The sequence below is a fragment of the Magnolia sinica genome, chromosome 14 (assembly GCF_029962835.1).
Source record: "Magnolia sinica isolate HGM2019 chromosome 14, MsV1, whole genome shotgun sequence".
Taxonomy (NCBI): Eukaryota; Viridiplantae; Streptophyta; class Magnoliopsida; order Magnoliales; family Magnoliaceae; genus Magnolia; species Magnolia sinica.
Genome location: NC_080586.1, coordinates 10,721,713 through 10,741,601, shown reverse-complemented (window position 1 = coordinate 10,741,601; position 19,889 = coordinate 10,721,713). Strand labels below are relative to the sequence as shown.

The window sequence follows — 19,889 nt, the reverse complement described above, 5'->3', positions numbered from 1 at the left end:
AAACCTCCGTGGCCAGGAGACGCCCCAACGTCGAGACCGAGTGGATACATGAGCGCCCGAGTGCCGAATACCAGGAGGCCGCATCTCCCACTGTATCGTGGTCGGTTGGGAAGGGGTGTGGCCTTACCCGCCCGAGGGTAGGGGGCAATACTAGACTGAGTTTGACCAGCTCGTGAATGGGTCCGCTATCGACATGCCGGATAGGTATTGGCAGACTACTGGTCAGGCGGATAGTGAGGTTTCTTACGCTCACTTGGACTGTGCGGCTGGGAGAGCGGCAGTGCCATTTGGAGTGTACTAAACCCCGGTGATGATCCCAGAGATGAACCGTACTGATATGTGGATTTAGTGAGCAGGAGTTGCATACTCATTTATGCATTCATGCATTCACTATCTACTCGGGTTGGTGATACGCAACTAGTTGTTACGTGTGCCTTCGCAATGGCCAGGATTTCGGTTGGGGCGCGCGACTAACCTGAGATCAGGAGTCTACCACATTGAGTCTGACTATCCAAATTTAGGTATGGGACTGGTTTGGATAGAAGTCTCTTGTGATGGACCCCATAGCCTGCGATACTATGTACTACCATCCCGACTTCACACTCCAGCATGGTCATTCCATTCGCACCGCATATTGCATTACATCCGCGACATACGACATCTTGGATTACTGTGCTTCTGCATTTATATGGTCTAGATATGGCTGACATATTTGTGAACACATAAGGAATTATATACCCCATTGCATTCTCGGCATTTGATATTTGGCTCTTTATGACTCCTCGTTTACGTAGCTGTTATATATTGCGTATTCTGATATTGATTGACTCATGGACTTGTTCGTATTTCCTCTTACTCTGTTATCGTATGATCTATGATCTTGTCAATATTTCTGCTTAATCAGATAATTCATGATCTTGCTAGTATCTTTGCTTATTCCGATATTGTACGATTTATGGATTACCAGTACTTCCAGTTTGTATAATAATGGCATTGTATTGAATACTTGACACTTACCTTGTGCACACACTTACACTACCCTCTAAGCTTTCTATAAGTTTATACACGATAGATGCGTGTAGGTGTTTTTAGGTTGTAGCAGCGTTGAGCTTGGAGCGTGCAGCTGTATTCTGGAGCTTTGATTTCGATATATGTATTTTCCCTTTCAGCATTGTACTCAAATGATTATATTAGTGGATATGTGATGATGATGTTGCCTTTGTGAATTGGGTAATCTTGTGGTTATGCTTATTATGAGTTAAATGTATAAAAAAAAATCCTCCTTGTAGGATCCCAGGATCGGAATCTGGCGTATGGATGCTAGGACCCGAGAATGGGGTACTACGGAGGCTGTCGGCACCGAATTCGGTGATCGGGATTCCTGCGAATTCGATTTCTGGGTTTGGGGCATGACATATCCCTAGTTTAATCTACATTTAAATATGAGAATTTTTCTATGGGGATTATTTGATAAAATCAATAGGTAAGTGTAGTATTTGGAGTGATAATCATGACTTAGAGATGATTACATATAGCTAAGTCATTTTTTAATACAAAGGTTTACACCCAACTATTATATAAACATCAGAGCTCCTAATATTTATGATCAATGATACAATAGTATATGCAACATATATCTAAACACTTCACAAAAACGTATATGAAATAACGATGTGTTTAAGTTTAAGATAGTAGTGAATGGAAGTAAAAACAGTTCAGTTACTAGTAGAAATATAGATGACAACATACATACCAAAAATTCCATTGAACGTGGCCTGTGCAGAATAAATTCCTGAGAACAATAGTAATAAACCTGTTAGCCTGAACTTGATGAATTATGTCAGTTTATTATGAATGCAATCACATGAAAGGGATTTTGAAGATTGATATTTCATCACATTAAAATATCCTAATGACACAGTTACACTGAACAGTAATTAAAATTTATAATTAAGATTGATACTATCCATATATAAAATGCAAATAAGATAGGAGAAAAAAAAAAGAGATAGAAGAGATCACATACAATGTACATGACAACGCAACCGTCTAGATAAAAGCATACTAACATTATACATAAGAAATGCACTTGAAAAGACCAAGCTTGTAAACCCAGTGCAGGATATGTAAACTTGTGCAAACAGTTCAAATCCAAGTGCAAATAACGCACAATGTACATGAGAACGTCAGGAAGATGAATTTACACTTGCATAACACCAGCAGCATAACGCCAGGTACTTGAATTTACACTTGAATGTATATGACACAAATGACGTCAGGTACACAAGATTCAAATCCAGGTGCAGATATTTTTTGTCATTAAAACGTACTTGTAACCCAGTGTACAAGTAAATGAAATTTACAATTGCATAACATCAACAGTAGATAAATATGGTCATTAAAACATGCTTGCAACCTAGTGCGACAAGTAAATGAAGTTACACTTGCAATATACAGCTAAGACAATGGGAACTCAAGAAAACAAACTATTTTGAAGTTACACTTTCCATATGCAGCTTAAACAATGAGAGCTTAAGAAATGAACCTAAAAGCTGCTACACTTTCCATATGCAAGTAATCGAAGGAAGAGGGTGATATCTAGAGAAGTCCTAACCTGTAAACCCAGTGCAAACAGATCTATTCCAAACGCAAATGCCTCCCAACAACAAAAGATTATACAAATACCAAGTAGGCAACAAGGAAGGACATGTAAAAGAAGTTACACTTTCCAAATGTAACTAAAACAATGATCATTAAGGATAACAATGAGAGTTTAGGACCACAATGCAGCTAAAAGAAGTTACACTGGTTGTCTTGTATGTAGCTAAAACTCTCAAATTTCATTCTTTTAATATGGTGCCATGTGAGGTCATAAAACATAATTTGATGGTTTGCATGAAGAAATGTAAACCTATAATCAAATATGAGATCCTATAAAATTGAAAATGATGTATTCATACAGATAGAAAAGGTAAAAAAATTATCTTTAATTAAAATATAAAGGCTTCTGTGAGAAGTGAACATGAAACTCAAAATACAAGAAATGTAACAGTTTCAGAGTCAATACTAAAACTCATCGAAATCTTAAATGGAATATACCATAAGAAACAATGGTGACTTACTGATTTAAATTACATATGGGTTGCTAAAACAAAATAGTATATAATATATATTCTGCCCACCTGAGACATGGATCTAATATTTGTTTAGCCCAGCACGTAGGAAGTGTAACAGTAGCAGAGTCACTTCTAAAAAAAAAAACAATGAAATCTTTTAATTTGGATTATGATGACCATACCCATTTTACAAAAAAGGCATTTCACCAATCACATACATTGAGTCATGAACATGAAGGAGATGAAACAATCTCTATATGTCTGGCAGGTAATGAAATCACACGATGAATGTATGTGAGAAGAGACATTTGCATTAGCATGGCTTGGACATACTTTACAGCAAAATCCATCACCAATACTTCATAGCTAAAGAATGTACATGAAGAAGGCCATAACCGGTTGATTTGCCTTACATAAGGGCAATGCCATTACCAACATGTGCTTCTTGTAGCTTACATGAGGGCAATGTCATTCCAAGCCAACAAGTTCATGACCCAGGAAGAATGAAAGACAAGGAGTTGGAAATGAACCACTTACAAGGGATAGTTTATATAATAGACTAAACACAATTTACAAATATCATGAAAATCCATGAAGTAGATTGGGGTCATAATTAACATAACATACTCTATGCATGCTTCAGTGACCATGCTACTCAAAATATAGGAAATGTAATAGTTTTAGAGTCAGTACTGAAACTCATCGAGATCTTAAGTGGACCATACCATAAGAAATAGTGGTGACTTACTGATTTAAATTACATATGGACTGAAAAAAAAAATATTTAATATATGTTCTGTCCACCTGAGACATGGATCTAATACTTGTTTAGCCCAGCACATAGGAAGTGTAACAGTAATAGAGTCACTTCTATGGTTTTAAAAAGAAAAAAAAATAAAAAAATACAATGAAACCTTTCAATTTGGATTATGATGGCCAGACCCATTGTAACACCCTGTCCAAATTGGAACAGTGTCCTGAGGCGCCCACGTGCAAGTTGGCGCAGGACCGTATAAATTGATCACACGTGCGGGCGGATTACCGATAAATAAATTCGGATTAAGCCGCTATTGTGACACAAATCCAACCACGTTCGGGCCAAGCACGGGCCGTAGAACCGGTAGCCCAATAGTACTTGGCGACGGCCTGTACGAGCCGTGCACTGCCTGAGGTAGGACTGAAAATTCTGAAATTTGGGGAGGCCAGGGGCCTCATTGAGCTTGAGGTCCATCGTGAACATCAGGCTCGGATGATGGCCAGAAATGGACTTATTGTGCCATCCAGTCGGCACTTGCAAGCCGCAAATTGCCCTACTCAAAACCCTAATTATTCAATTTTTAATCAATTGACCCTATGACTTGAGTCAGTGATTATGGGCATTTTAACCGTCAGATTTCTTCTAAATTTACACTGAAGGCTAGAAATATTTCCCTTCACTTGCCCACGAAATCTGACTATTGATTAAGAAACGGTGACCGTTGATCGCAAATCGGACCATTACGGCAAAATTCCGCATCTGTTTGCTGTCAAACTTTACCCAGTCCTTCATCGGGCCATGGGGCACGTGTTTCATGAATCAGATGGGCTAGGGGGTCATCAGGAAGCCCTAATGATTAGAAATGGGCCCCATAGGACAATTGGAGGAATTTACAAAAGAGCAGGGTTAACTGAAATAAATTGCTGGATATTTATATCCAGCCCTCTCTCTCTCACTCCCATAAGTTCCAGCAGCTAAGAGAGAGAGAGAAAGAGAAGAGGGAGGAGAGAGAATAGGTGATTGGGTGGGTGATTATGGGTTTGGGGTGCTTGGGATTTGGAAATCCCCGCGTCTACGCCTTCCATATGTTAGAAAATGCTGACTCAATCGCCGTTGGAGCAAAATCCCATCCAATCTGAGGTAAGATTGAGCTCCAAACCATTTCTCCCTAATTTCTAACTACATGCATGCAACTCACCCCTATTCCATACAATGCAGGGCCCCAACACGTCGAGTTTGCGGACCCGGCGACGTTAGGACGATTTTAGCGACTTCCAGTCAACAATAGGTGTAGACAATTACCTTTAGGCAACTGATTATCCCGCCTAGCATTGAATTTAGTGAATGTATGTGGTGTTCTTCTCCAGCATGTCGCTGGATTTTGGATTGCATGTATGAGACTATAGTCTAGGGATTTTTCAAATTTATGAGAAGGGGGTTTGAGCCCCTAATGCCCCCAATTGTGTGAATTACCGATTACATGTTCATATAGGGTATAGACAATTAATTTTCCCCAAATGTTGCTGATTGTTTGTTAAATTATTATTACATGTTAAAGATGCTAGGAGTGAAAGCATGAAATGTTGTCAATTTGCTGATTTTTAAATTACTTGCATTTAATTCTCAATATATTACCAAATTATATGATCCATGTTGGCCCATGGAAGACTGAATTGTTGTCTATTGGCATATGGTTGTCCTTAAGGTTATATATGTTGAAACATGTTGGACATGACTCGTATGTTTTAGCAGAATTTTGTATATTGTTGTCCATGTACTCAAATTGCTGATTTATGCTTGGCATGTGTGAAATATCCCTGAATTTGATGATATATGTTGTGTATTAGTGCATATGCCCCTTATGGATCGGCCGATTAATCGGAATCACTTGGGTGACCTTCCATTGATCAGCCCACGAATAAATCTAGCCTGACTAGATAATCTGTAAGTCATCGGCCGTAGTTGGACTATACGAGACGCCATTATCCAGTCGATCAATTTATAGTTAAGCTTGTTGGGGTATATTAGCTCATAAATAAGTCATCCTTGTATGTTAACCTTGTTTGATCATGCCTGTATGAACCCGAAGTATCCTAAGACTTTTGCGCCTACTATTAATAGTGATTTACAGCCCACAAGACTCATGAGCCGGGGATGGTGGTATGCGACACTATGACTGTGCTGTCATTCTATGCTGAGGTGACGAGCCTCCCCGTAGTGACCAGTGAACACCTACACTCGTGATTCAGGGACGGTAGTATGAGATATTGTGCCCGTGCTATCAACCTATGCTGGGGTGACGACCTCCCCATAGTGATCGCGAGTAGGACATTGAAGTCTCAATTATCTTCGTCTGAGCTTAAGAAATTTCAGGATTGACGAACCCACGAAGGGCTAAGGGTCGCAAGAGTCATACGACCACGGCCCTTGAGCCGCGCGATCGGATTAGGGCAATAACTCTACTAAGGGTATTCCAGTTTTTCCAATGTAACGTCTCGAAAAAATTCGTACAAAGGCCTGAGTATCACCTTAGACAGAAATCACACAGGACCAAATCCTTTAGAAATTAGGCGAGAATTAACTAGTGCTAAACTAGATTATCTGTGAAATTAGCACTAATTACTTTTAATAAGATCTGCAAGACCTAAAACTCATAGAATTATTGACGCTACCTTACCCTGAAATCTAGAATCAATGTCTAAACCCGGGTGCTTTCGGGAGCACATCAAAACTCCGTATCGGACCTAGACCGTACGTCGAAAGTCTGATAACTACGAAACTATACGAATATGACCGCCTTGTTGGACTTGACAACCATCCCAGAAATCAAGTCCTAATAGTATCTAGAAATGCACAACTTGAACCCGGAGTAAAGTGTGTGAGAAACGCGAATACCTTTAAGAAATAAATCCAAACTTAAGTAAACTAAGTTGCTCACTTGCAGGTCCAAATATATGGATTCAGACCGTCAGAATCTGACCCAATTACACCCTCGGATCAGGGAAAATGTCCAACACATGTCAGTGCACTGATGACTCTGATCGAGTACCGGTGACCGTCGAACTGAAACTGGTCCGCCACGGTCGATCTGTAAATCTGATCAGACCGAAAAATCAGCTTGACCTAGATCTAATGTCAGGGAGCTTAAGTCCGACTGCACGTAGAAAAGGGGCCTCCAGAAGTGCTCCGTTGAGCCGGAACAGCTGACTATTTGGCTATAACCTAAGTATATCATGGCCCTGAGGCCATTCCCATCAGTTCTGGGCCTATATAAGCCCCTAAAACCCCCTCTCTCTCATTCCATACGAATTTAAAAAATCTTAAGAGAGAGAGGAGAGAAGAGAAGGAAAGAGAGAAAGTGAGAGAGTGAGTTAACGATTCTTCTTAAAATTCTTCCCGCCGCTCCACGTGCTTAACTACCATTCCTGTATCGCTATACGGGCGATTCCGATTCCGTTCTTAGATAAGAAAACCTAACCCTAACCTGTTTTAGGGTTTCAAATCGTGTAAGTGATGAAATAACTAACCTATTTCATACTGTAGGTTGTCGTTGTGCCGTAGACAAAAACTCTGTATACAAATTGAGTTTGATACTTGTTTACCGGCAAAATGTGCAAACTATAAGTGTTTAGGTTATGGTTTTCAAGACTTTCAATGTCAGTTAATGATTTATGACTGACTTGATTGCTATCACATGCTTAGAAATGATGTTTCCGCACTTTACACATATATATGAACTATGTTGAATATAGTGAAATTCATGTGTTTGTTAATATGCTGGAATGAATATGGAATTATGATTCGTGCTTGCCATGCTTATTGATTGTAAATGCATGATCGTTATTTACGTGGCATCTTCTTTGTGAAAGAATTTACTATAATATGTGTTTTAACTAAGTTACTATATGTATGTTATATGTGTAGTCTAAGTGTTTGATGAAATGTCTGAATGTGAAAATACTTGTTTAAGTATATGTAATGAGGGTGTTGGGATAGGATTCTCAATCCCTTTAACTATGATTATAATATCCTTTACATAAACCTATCCTACTATTATGTGCGTTATGGATGAAATGTCTATGTATGATACTAGTATGTGTTTGTTAAATTACGCAAGTACGATTTATATCTGATTTCTATTATCACATGCTGTATTGGATTACTATATGTGAATGCTATCTTTGGAATGCGATTGGGGCTACAATGTAGTCTAGGCAATCAGTAATGGTTTACAATAGGTGTCCATACTACTTAGCTACGACAGACACGCCCGATGAATCCGAGTCGTATGCTACTAGTCGATAGTGGTTAGGCCACCCGGAGTGCTTACGTGCTCCATGTTGATCGGCTCGTCGTATGCTCATACCAGTCAAGCTCATCGAGTAACCCGATTAACCCGATGTATGTTCACCATATATGGACGCTACTTCTTGAACCTACGGTACCAAACTTACCAGTGAAAATTTCGTTAACCTTGGTACCTCGATCCACTAAGACTCATGAGTCGGGCATGGTGGTATCAGAGACCGTAGTCGTGCTGTCGGCCTACGCTGAGATGACAAGCCTCCTCGTAGTGACCAGTGAGCAACCCAGACTCGTGAGCCGAATACGGTAGTATGAGACACTGTATTCGAGCTGTCAGCTTACGACTAGGTAACGAGCCATTCGTAGTGACCTCGAGCATACCGTATTCGAGCTATTGGCTTACGACTAGGTGACGAGCCATTCGTACTGACCTCGAGCATACTCTAAGATTGCGCTGAGGTGACGAGCCTTGCCGTAGTAAACAAGAGTATAAACCAGGCATGCATCGAGGTGATGAGCCCTTTGTAGCGACCTATAATCGTAACATCGTATGAGATTAGCTAGGACTGACGACCCTAGAATGGATCATTGTTTGGGAAATGATATAAGGGAGGTACCTTAGTTTCCCAATCTTGCTGTATGAAAAGGCCTAATAAGAACTTAGAAATCACGCTCATGCACCTCATTGAATGTGTCATTTGGCATTGGGTAGAGCACTAAAGAAGTGACTGACATGCCGGGACTGTGAGATGAAGATCACAGAGGGAGTGCAGGCGAGGGCATGCATCATTATTACATATCATTCTTGCATTAATCACAGTACTTAGGGATGTTTGATTGTATTGCTTTATCATTACTGCTTGACTGATGTTGAGGGTCAAATATTACATATCAGACCCCAGTTATTGCCTGATTTTACGTACATGATAGTGCTTAACGTCATATTTTAACTGTGTTTTTATTGCAAGATGTAATCAGGAGCGTGGACTAAAAAATAGTACTAAAAGAGTGGATTTGACACTCCGAAGTCACCAGAGCAAGGGACGCACTCCAAAGAACCAAGAATAAAGAATTTACATGGCAGGGATCTGAGGAAATCAAGCCATTCACGTTAAAGAGGCTCGAAATTGGTGAAGAATGCAAGATCACATAGTTCCCACCATCTGATTGGCTCAAAACTGCATGCAAGACCTGAGGGCCATAAATTAACCGTACATATCAAATTTCAGCCCTCAGATCACTATGGAAGTGGCCCAACAGTTAGATCAGCCCATAGAACAGCGATTTGGGGCCCACCTGATATCTGGATATTCTTCAAGTTTGGTCTCAACCACTCAATCTACAAGAGGGGAGGAATAAGAGGAGCAGATCGACCACACGCATTACAATGGGCCCCACGTGCGACGTGCGTGTACACAGCACGTCCGCACGTGAGCCGCACCGGGCCAAGACTCCTGTTCAAAGTCGGCTGACCCGACTCTTTCCGCAGTAGCAACAGCGGACGCACCAGCGTCCGTCGATCTCTTGTAGTGGGGCCCACCTTTCATCCAAATCATCCATCTGAACCGTCCATTGAGTCCAGAGGGAGGGCGTGACCGTCACCTAGGTGGAATTTTTCCTAGAAGAAGCATGGAGCGAATTTCAGCCGTTCGGACGCAGAACAAGCGATCAGGTGATAATTCTGTGGGCCACATCAACGGACGGTCAAAAACCTCTCTTTCCCGACCAAAATTCCAAGAGAAATCCGGTGGATGGCTTAGATTTCTCATTTGAAACTGATTGTGGACCCCACCATCATCACAGCGTAACGATTACGCAAGCCCTGTTTACAAAGTCCAAAGAAATCTAAAAATTTCGGATAGCTGTGGCCCATTATCCTTGATCGGATGAGCGATCTGAACCATTCATGTGGAGCCCACGCCAGCCAATAACCTAGCCAAGATTGCATAATCGACAGATAAGTTGATATCACGCCGCAAATATACTCCAAACGCAAGACGTTTTGTGCTTTTGCTGCGCATGCGAACTCTGCTGCGTAAACAGATTATGAAAATTCTTATGGTGCGGAAAGAGGACTTCGGACTGAAGTTGTACAGGGACTGAAGCCATTGCCATGGGGTCTTCTATAAAGGAGAGGGGATTCAAGCTGAAAAAGGGATGATTCTAGGAGGTGACGAGGGCCAGAGCTAGAAGAGAGACAGGGAAAGTGGTTCTTTTAGAGTTTTATTTTATTTTATTCTTTCTCATGTGTTCTAGCCTCATCATGTTAGGCTAAACCTCTTAGCTAGGGCTAAGAGGTGAAGCTTGTAGTCTGATGGGAGAGATTTTGCTTGTGCCTATTGTTTAGACTGACTAATGTTGATTTTTGTTCAAATTAAAAGGAATACTTTCAGTTATTTTTAATGGTTTGTTGTGACTGAAATTACAATAGATCTACGATGGCTTTGAGTATTTCTTCCTCCTTTTAATGTTTATGACGTCAGGAAACCCTGTTGTTCACCATTGTCTCATGGGCATGGTCGGATGGCGGTATCCTTCCTAACCTTCATGCATTGTTGATTGGTTGGTAATTAGTTTAATTATGTTGTTTGCTTTGTCTCCTGGGCATGGTTTGGTAATGGAATCCATTCTAATTCATATACCTTTCATCTCGTAGAAGCTAGATACAGTAAGTTCGGTTTAATTTCCATGATTCTTGATGTAGGCATAAGATCTCCCTGATCTCTACAAGTGGATCCTCTGAATCCCTAGTTTCCTTCTTCTGAATTCCTCTGAATCCATTCTAATTCATATACCTTTCATCTCGTAGAAGCTAGATACAGTAAGTTCGGTTTAATTTCCATGATTCTTGATGTAGGCATAAGATCTCCCTGATCTCTACAAGTGGATCCTCTGAATCCCTAGTTTCCTTCTTCTGAATTCCTTAAGCTTTAGATTAATCTCTCAAACCATTATTCATCACTTTATATTGGATTTAGATTTCATCTTAAGCAAGTTCTATTTCTACCTAGTTTCAGATTACGTACAGGTTTCAGTCCCTTGGGATTCGACCTCGGTCTCACCGAGTTTATTACTACATCACAACCCTATACTTGGGGAGTGAACAAGTTTTTAGCGCCGTTGCCGGGGACTGACGGTTGCGATTCTCTTAAATTAATTAGGTTTAAAATTAGTTTAAGATTAGAATTAGTTTTAGGTTTTTATTTGATTTCTAGAACTAACTTGTTTTCCTGTTTTGTAGGATCCTGACATAAGTTTCTAAATTGGTAATTCTTTCCTAATTTCTCTACTTTTTCTACTTTTAAAATTAGGGTTAAATTTTAGAAATTTTCTAATTCTAGTATTTTTCTATTTTTAGGAAATAGTTTATTTTTAGAAACTTTCCTCTTTTGTTTTTAGTAACTTTCTAATTCTAACTCTTTTAGAATCTAATTTTGTTTCCTAATTTTCTACTTATAGAATTTTTGTTTAGAAACTAACTTTTCTATTTTGTAGGCCTTTAAGATAGAAATTTCTAATTCGGTAAGCTCCTTCTCTACTTTCTATTTTCTAGATCTCTTATAGTAACCAACTTTCTAGTTTTGGACTTTCCTAATTTATTTTAGAAATTTTCACTTTCTTTTAGGAATTCCGTTTTTTAGAAATCAGTTTACTGCTATCTTTCTTTTAAAGGATTTTTCTTCTCTTTTTAGAATCTAACTTATTTTGTTTTATTTTGCAGGTTTTTAACTTAAAGACTCCAATTTGGTAACTTCTTTCCAACTCTCTCTTTCTTTTTAGATTTTCTTTTCCTTTCTTAAGATTAGGTTTTGAATTTGATTGAGGGCTGCGAGTGTTTTATGCCCAAGTGGGCCCGTGACAACACTCGACGTCTCTTGACTGAAGGAGGATTGGTTGAGGGGTTAACTATCCATCACAAGACTAGACACCACTCGAAATTCCCTGAGTTAATTGAAGTGATGGCTGAAAACCAACCTCTTCTACCCCAACCTAGGGTGGAAGACATTCAGGATGAGAATGAGGTGTATCAAGCACCCCCGCCATGTACTTTACGAGACTATTTACAACCAGCGGGGGTGAGTACGCCCTCATGCATGATTTTTTCTGAAAATACAGGACATATGGACATCAAGCCAGGGGTTATCCAACTCCTTCCTAAGTTCCTTGGGCTTGAATCCGAAGAACCATATCTACATTTGAAAGAGTTTGATGAGATTAGAGTCACTTTATATTTTCAAAATGTGTCTGAGGACACAGTCAGGCTGAGACTCTTTCCTTTTTCTTTAAAAGAGAAGGCTAAGATGTGGTTACATTCACTACGTCCTAGATCCATTGGCACATTGAATGACATGCAGAGGGAATTCATAAAGAAATTTTTCCCACATCATAAAACGATTACCCTCAGAAAAGCAATCATGAACTTCACCCAAAAGGAGGATGAAACATTTTACCAATGTTGGGAAAGGTTCAAGGATTTGGTCAGTTCATGCCCACAACACGGCTTTGAAACGTGGCGCATTACAAATTTTTTCTACAATGGACAACATCTTCCATGCGCCAAATGGTCGAGACAATGTGTAATGGAGAATTCATTAATAAAAATGTTGATAAGGTATGGGATTACCTCGATAGTCTTGCTGAAAAAATACAATCATGGGACTATTACCCAAAGTCGAACACCACGTCTAGGCCGACTCAATTAAAGGAGAAATGTGGATTGTATCTCTTGAAAGAAGAGGATGATCTCAAGTGTAAAGTGACTATGCTCATAAGGAAAGTTGAGGCCATGGAAGGAAAGAAGGATAAGGTTAATGAAAGTGTTTGTGGCATCTGTGATTGCAACATTCATACAACTGAAAATTGCCCTACAATACCCGCCTTTCGAGAAGTGTTGAATGAACAATCCAATGCCATAAATAATTATCAAAGACCTTTTAATGGACCAACCTCTAATACGTATAATCCTGGTTGAAAAAATCATCCAAACCTTAGTTGGAGAAATGGACAAACTGCTACCCCTCAAAGTTTCTTCAATCAAAATCCAAATCAGGGGAAACCTCAAGAAGAACCGGTTCAAAATTCCATGCAAGAGCTGACCCATGCAATGCGAGACTTTATGCAAAAGATGGATTCACGTATGACGGTTATAGAAAAGGGAATGCTTCCTGCACAACCGCTCCCCAATCCTAAACCGCAATATGAGATAGGTGATCCCATCTCTTCAAATCAAATGGGGCACGCTGAATCCATCACCACTCTTAGGAGTGGGAAGATCATTGATAAAACCCTTCCGGTTAGGCCCGAAAAGCCTCAAGAACCAGAAGAGGACAACAATAATGGATTTAGTGAGGCCCCACAAAAATTAGAACCGGAACTTCTAGAAAAACCAGTTGCTCCATTTCCTTAACGGTTGGTCGCACCAAAACCTCTCTCTAACTTTCAGGATATCCTAGAGGTGTTGAAACAAGTAAAAGTCAACATTCCTCTACTTGATGTCGTAAAACAGATACCTTCATATGCTAAATTCCTGAAAGACCTATGCACGACCAAACGACGGCAGAGTATTCAAAAGAAGATCTTCTTGACTGAGAAAGTGAGTGTCATCCTAAAGCAAGACGTGCTACAGAAATTCAAAGATCCCGGTAGCCCAACCATATCATGTGTAATCGGGGACCATCGAATTGATCATGCACTTCTTGACTTAGGAGCGAGCGTCAATCTGATTCCCTACTCAGTATACAAACAGTTAGGTTTGGGTGAATTAAAACCCACACTACAACTTGCTGATCGCTCTGTTCGTGTACCAAGAGGGATAATTGAGGATGTGTTGGTCCAAGTTGATAGATTTTACTACCCCGTAGATTTTATCACCATAGACACCGAACCCATCAATACCATGAGCACTCAGATCCCCGTCATTCTTGGTCGCCCATTCCTTGCCACTTCAAACGTAATTATCAATTACAGGAATGGTGTCATGACTATGTCTTTTGGGAATATGACATTGAAGTCAAACATCTTTTTCAATAACGGCAGAAACTTAGAGGATGATGACGATCTCTATGACGTTAACATGATTGACTCTTTAGTGGAAGATACGACACCTCTGACCTTATCCTCTGACCCTCTAGAGACGTGCCTGGCCCACTCCCATGATTTTGATGATGACATGATTAGGGAGACGTGTGCCTTGCTTGATATTACACCGGTACTTGAAGTTAACCGATGGAGGCCACAATTTGAAGAGTTGCCCCAAACTGATGTAGGCCTCTACCGTCTAACCTCAAGCCGCCGAAACTTGACCTAAAACCTTTGCCCTCTGAGTTGAAATATGTTTATTTAGGTCAAGATGAGACATACCCGGTGGTGATCTCTGCCCACCTGGAGAAAGAACAGGAGAGTATGCTCATATCTACTCTCATTGAGCATAAGGGAGCCCTTGGATGGACGATAATAGACCTCAAGGGAATTAACCCCTCGATTTGTACTCACCATATTTATCTTAAGGATAATGTTAAGACCGCTCGGCAATCATAACATAAACTAAATCCAAACATGAGGGAAGTGGTTAAGGCCGAGGTTCTTAAACTATTAAATGTGGGTATCATATACCCCATATCAGATAGTCAATGGGTGAGTCCAACTCAGGTGGTTCCTAAGAAGTCCGGGATCACCATCGTAGCCAATGCTAATAATGAACTCGTGCCAACTAGAGTTACGACGGGTTAGAGAATGTGCATTGACTACAGGAAGCTGAATACCGTCACGAGGAAGGACCACTTTTCTTTGCCCTTCATTGATCAAATCTTGAAAAGGCTAGCTGGTTATTCCTATTACTGTTTCCTTGACGGGTATTCGGGCTACAATCAGATTGAAATCGCCCCTGAGGACTAGGAAAAGACTACATTTACATGTCCCTACGGCACCTTTGCCTACAAAAGGATGCCATTCGGATTATGTAATGCCCCTGCCACCTTTCAGCGTTGTATGATGAGTATCTTTTCTGACATGGTGGGAAAATATTTAGAGGTCTTTATGGGCGATTTCTCTGTTTTTGGTTCATCTTTCAGCGAGTGCTGAGAGAGTCTTAAATGTGTGCTGAAAAGATGTGAAGAGAAAAACTTGGTGCTTAATTGGGAGAAGTGTCATTTCATGGTTCATAAGGGAATTGTCCTTGGACATATTATCTCGTCCAAAGGAATCGAGGTGGATAAGGCAAAAATCGATCTTATCTCTAACCTACCTCCGCCCAAGAACATTAGAGATGTGCGATCCTTCTTAGGACACGTAGGATTTTATAGACGATTCATAAAGGACTTTAGTCTCCTCTCTCGTCCCTTATGTAATCTTTTACAAAAGGATGCACCATACGAGTGGACTGAGCAATGCCAGGAAGCTTTCACCAAGCTTAAGGGCATGTTAACCACTGCACCCATCATGCAGCCACCCGATTGGAGCCTTCCTTTTGAACTTATGCGCGACGCTTCTGATTATGCTCTTGGGGCGGTTCTAGGCCAGAAAAAAGATAAGAGGCCCTACGTCATTCATTACGCAAGTACAACTTTAAATTCTGCCCAAGTGAACTACTCGACTACGGAAAAGGAACTCCTAGCCGTAGTGTTCGCTTTGGATAAATTTAGGTCCTACTTGATCGGATCCAAGATCATTATCTACACAGATCATGCGGCACTTAAGTATCTTCTTTCTAAGAATGATTCTAAGCCCAATTTGATACGATGGATCCTTCTACTCCAAGAATTTGATTTGGAAATTAAAGATAAAAAGGGAGTAGAGAATGTAGTGGCCGGTCACCTTTCTCGCCTTAATACCTCTGATTCCCTTGAGGCGACCCATATTAATGATATGTTCCCTGATGAACAACTATTCAGAGTCTCCCATTTACCTTGGTTCGCTGATATTACTAATTATCTTGCCACAGGTTCCATACCGACACATTGGACTGCGCAAGATAAGAAGAAATTTTTCACCAAGGTGCGCAACTTTTTTTGGGACGATCCATATTTGTTTAAATATTGCCCAGACTAGATCCTAAGGAGATGTGTGCCAGACGATGAGCATCAGAGTGTCATCTCCTTCTGTCACTCACAGGCCTGTGGTGGTCACTTTTCTGCTAAAAAGACCACGGCCAAGATTTTACAGTGTGGCTTTTATTGGCCCACTATGTTCAGGGACACTCATGAGTTTTGCAAGGCTTGTGAGCGTTGTCAAAAATTGGGAGCATTGTCCCGTCGAAATATGATGCCTTTGAATCTCATCCTTATCATAGAAGCATTTGACTGCTGGGGCATTGATTTCATGGGACCATTCCCCCAATCATTTGGAAATTTGTATATTTTGCTTGCCGTAGATTTATGTCACTAAATGGGTCGAAGCAATTCCGTGCCGAAATAATGACCATCGCACGGTCATTAAATTCTTAAAAGAGAACATCCTTTCGCGGTTCGGGACGCCTCGAGCCATCATTAGTGATGGGGGCTCACACTTTTGTAATAGACCATTCGAGAGCTTAATGAAGAAATACGATATCTCTCATAAGGTGAGCACCCCATACCATCCACAGACAAGTGGACAAGCTGAGATTTCCAATAGAGAGATCAAATATATCCTAGAGAAAACGGTTAACCCTGATCGTAAGGATTGGTCAATCCGATTGACCGATGCCTTATGGGCATACCGTACTACTTTTAAAACTCCTATTGGAACATCTCCCTTTAGACTTTTTACAGGAAAGCTTGTCACTTGCCTGTGGAGTTGGAACATAGAGCGTACCAGGCGATCAAAAATCTGAATTTCAATCTGGACAACGCTGGCTCGCTACGTAAACTTCAATTAAATGAACTTGTGGAAATCCGGAACGATGCGTACGAGAACTCAAGAATTTACAAAGACAGAATGAAGGCGTTTCATGACCAACATATTCTACGAAAATCGTTCACACCCGGTCAGAAAGTCCTTTTATATAATTCTTGATTACATCTCTTTCCAGGTAAGCTTCGATCTCGTTGGACTGGCCCTTACATTGTGGTCACTGCGTATCCTCATGGGGCCGTTGAGATAAGAGATCCTGACAATGGCAAAGAGTTTAAAGTAAATGGACATCGCTTAAAGCCATTTGTCGAGAAATTTGATTCAGAGGACATGTCCATACCTCTGACTGATCCTGTTTACCAGGATTGATCTCCTAGCCTGATGGAGGTATAGGTAGGTTTCCTGTTTTCATAGGACTAGGATAGTTTCCTTTATGTTGTTTTAGGATAGACGGTAAACTTAGCGCTCTTGGGAGCCAACCCAGCTTTTCATTTCGTTTCATTTTCCTAGTTAGTTAGTTTAATGTTTGTGGGTAACATTGTTGCAAACCCTCACGAGACTACAACTCGTCCACTAGGGGCAACCTAGGGGTTTAAAGGCTTGTTGCATACGCTAAATGCAATCGAGAGTACCTGCGAAAGTGGTGTAGGTAGGATCTTCTTTTTGTGATTTTATTTTCATTTTATTTTTTTTTTGTTGATTTCTTTCTTGTGCTAACTCACTTTTATGTTGATATTTTTTAGAAAGCTTCTTAATTCTTTCATCCAGGTACTATCTTTCCCTCACTCCTCTTATATTTTCGTTGTCTCATGTGCATTGCATACTTATTTCTTTTACATTGAGGACAATGTAGATTTTAGGTTGGGGGTGGGAGATTAGGTTTCCTAACCAGTGTTTTCTTGGTCTTGAGCAAAAATTATGAAAAATTTTAAATTTTTCTGGAATTTCTTGTGAATTTGAAGTGATTTTGACAGCCATCTTGGATTTAGAATTACAAGATAAGTGATGCTGGAAATTTATGACTCTTGGATTCAGCTATTTGTTAGATTTCACAGTTAAGTTCGAACTATTAATCCATGGTTAGAGGTTTTAAATAATGATTGAATCATGATTTCACGAAACACATCTCACTTGCACATTAAGGGTTCAGTTCGATATTAAAGGATTAACTTGGCGATCACTAAGCTGGAAAGGATTGGGCGAATGGTCTACACCATGGGTTTGCTCCCTATAGGTGTAGATTTAATTCCCCATAGATGATATATGAAAAAGTTGGGTGTACAGTCTTCACCATGGGTTTGCTCCCTATAGGTGCAGATTCGATTCCCCTACTTATCGATGGAAAAATTAGAAGTTGCTAGGGTGATCTATGGGGCAGGTTTTGGGTTTAGGTTTTGGTGGACATGAATTCTCTTATGAGTTGCCAATGATATCACGAAATAGAGAAGTGAACCTTAACGATAAAGCGGAGATTACATCATACACTCATGGAACTCAATGATTAAAATTTTTCTAATTAATGGAATAATACTTTGAACTTGATCATGAAGTTTACCGTGCGCCTAAGTCTAGGAGAAAGTAATACCCAAGATTCATGAATCTGAGAATTCTCATATCTAGATTATTCTGTAAAAATCACTCAAGTTTATAGAAATTGTTCTGTAATTCTCAATTTATTTTTCGCATACCTTGCTCGGGACTAGCAAGATGCTAGTTGGGGGTTGTGTTGAGGGTCAAATATTACATATCAGACCCCAGTTATGGCCTGATTTTACGTACATGATAGTGCTTAACGTCATATTTTAATTGTGTTTTTATTGCAGGATGTAATCAGGAGCGTGGACTGAAAAATAGTACTAAAAGCGTGGATTTGACACTCTGAAGTTACCAGAGCAAGGGACGCACTCCAGAGAACCAAGAATGAAGAATTTACATGGCAGGGATCCGAGGAAATCAAGCCATTCACGTTAAAGAGGCCCGAAATTGGTGAAGAATGCAAGATCACATAGTTCCCACCATCTGATTGGCTCAAAACTGCATGCATGGCCTGAGGGCCATAAATTAACCGTACATATCAAATTTCAGCCCTCAGATCACTATGGAAGTGGTCCAACAGTTAGATCAGCCCATATAACAGCGATTTGGGGCCCACCTGATATCTGGATATTCTTCAAGTTTGGTCTCAACCACTCAATCTACAAGAGGGGAGGAATAAGCGAAGCAGATCGACCACACGCATTACAGTGGACCCCACGTGCGACGTGCGTGTACACAGCACGTCTGCACGCGAGCCGCACCGGGCCAAGACTCCTGTTCAAAGTCGACTGACCCGACTCTTTCCGCAGCAGCGTGTACACAGCACGTCCACACGCGAGCCGCACCAGGCCAAGACTCCTGTTCAAAGTCGGCTGACCCGACTCTTTCCGCAGCAGCAACAGCGGACGCACAAGCATCCGCCGATCTCTCGTAGTGGGGCCCACCTTTCATCCAAATCATCCATCTGAACCGTCCATTGAGTCCAGAGGGAGGGCGTGACCCTCACCTAGGTGGAATTTTTCTTAGAAGAAGCATGGAGCGAATTTCAGCCGTTCGGACGCAGAACAAACGGTCAGGTGATAATTCTGTGGGCCACATCAACGGACGGCCAAAAACCTCTCTTTCCAGACCGAAATTTCGAGAGAAATCCGGTGGACGGCTTGAATTTCTCATTTGAAACTGATTGTGGACCCCACCATCGTCACAGCGTAACGATTACGCAAGCCCTGTTTACGCAGTCCGAAGAAATCCGAAAATTTCGGATAGCTATGGCCCATCATCCTTGATCGGATGAGCGATCTGAACCATTCATGTGAAGCCCACGCCAGCCAATAACCTAGCCAAGA

The 19,889-nt window shown here is 40.7% G+C and overlaps 1 non-coding gene across 1 annotated transcript; it reads right to left on the bottom strand.

Moving 5' to 3' along the window:
- Nucleotides 1-12,575: 12,575 nt before the first annotated feature.
- On the bottom strand, nt 12,576-12,682 carry LOC131226343 (small nucleolar RNA R71). Its single transcript, XR_009161734.1, has one exon. It is a non-coding gene; the product is annotated as a small nucleolar RNA R71 (small nucleolar RNA).
- Between the last annotated feature and the right edge of the window lie 7,207 nt (nt 12,683-19,889).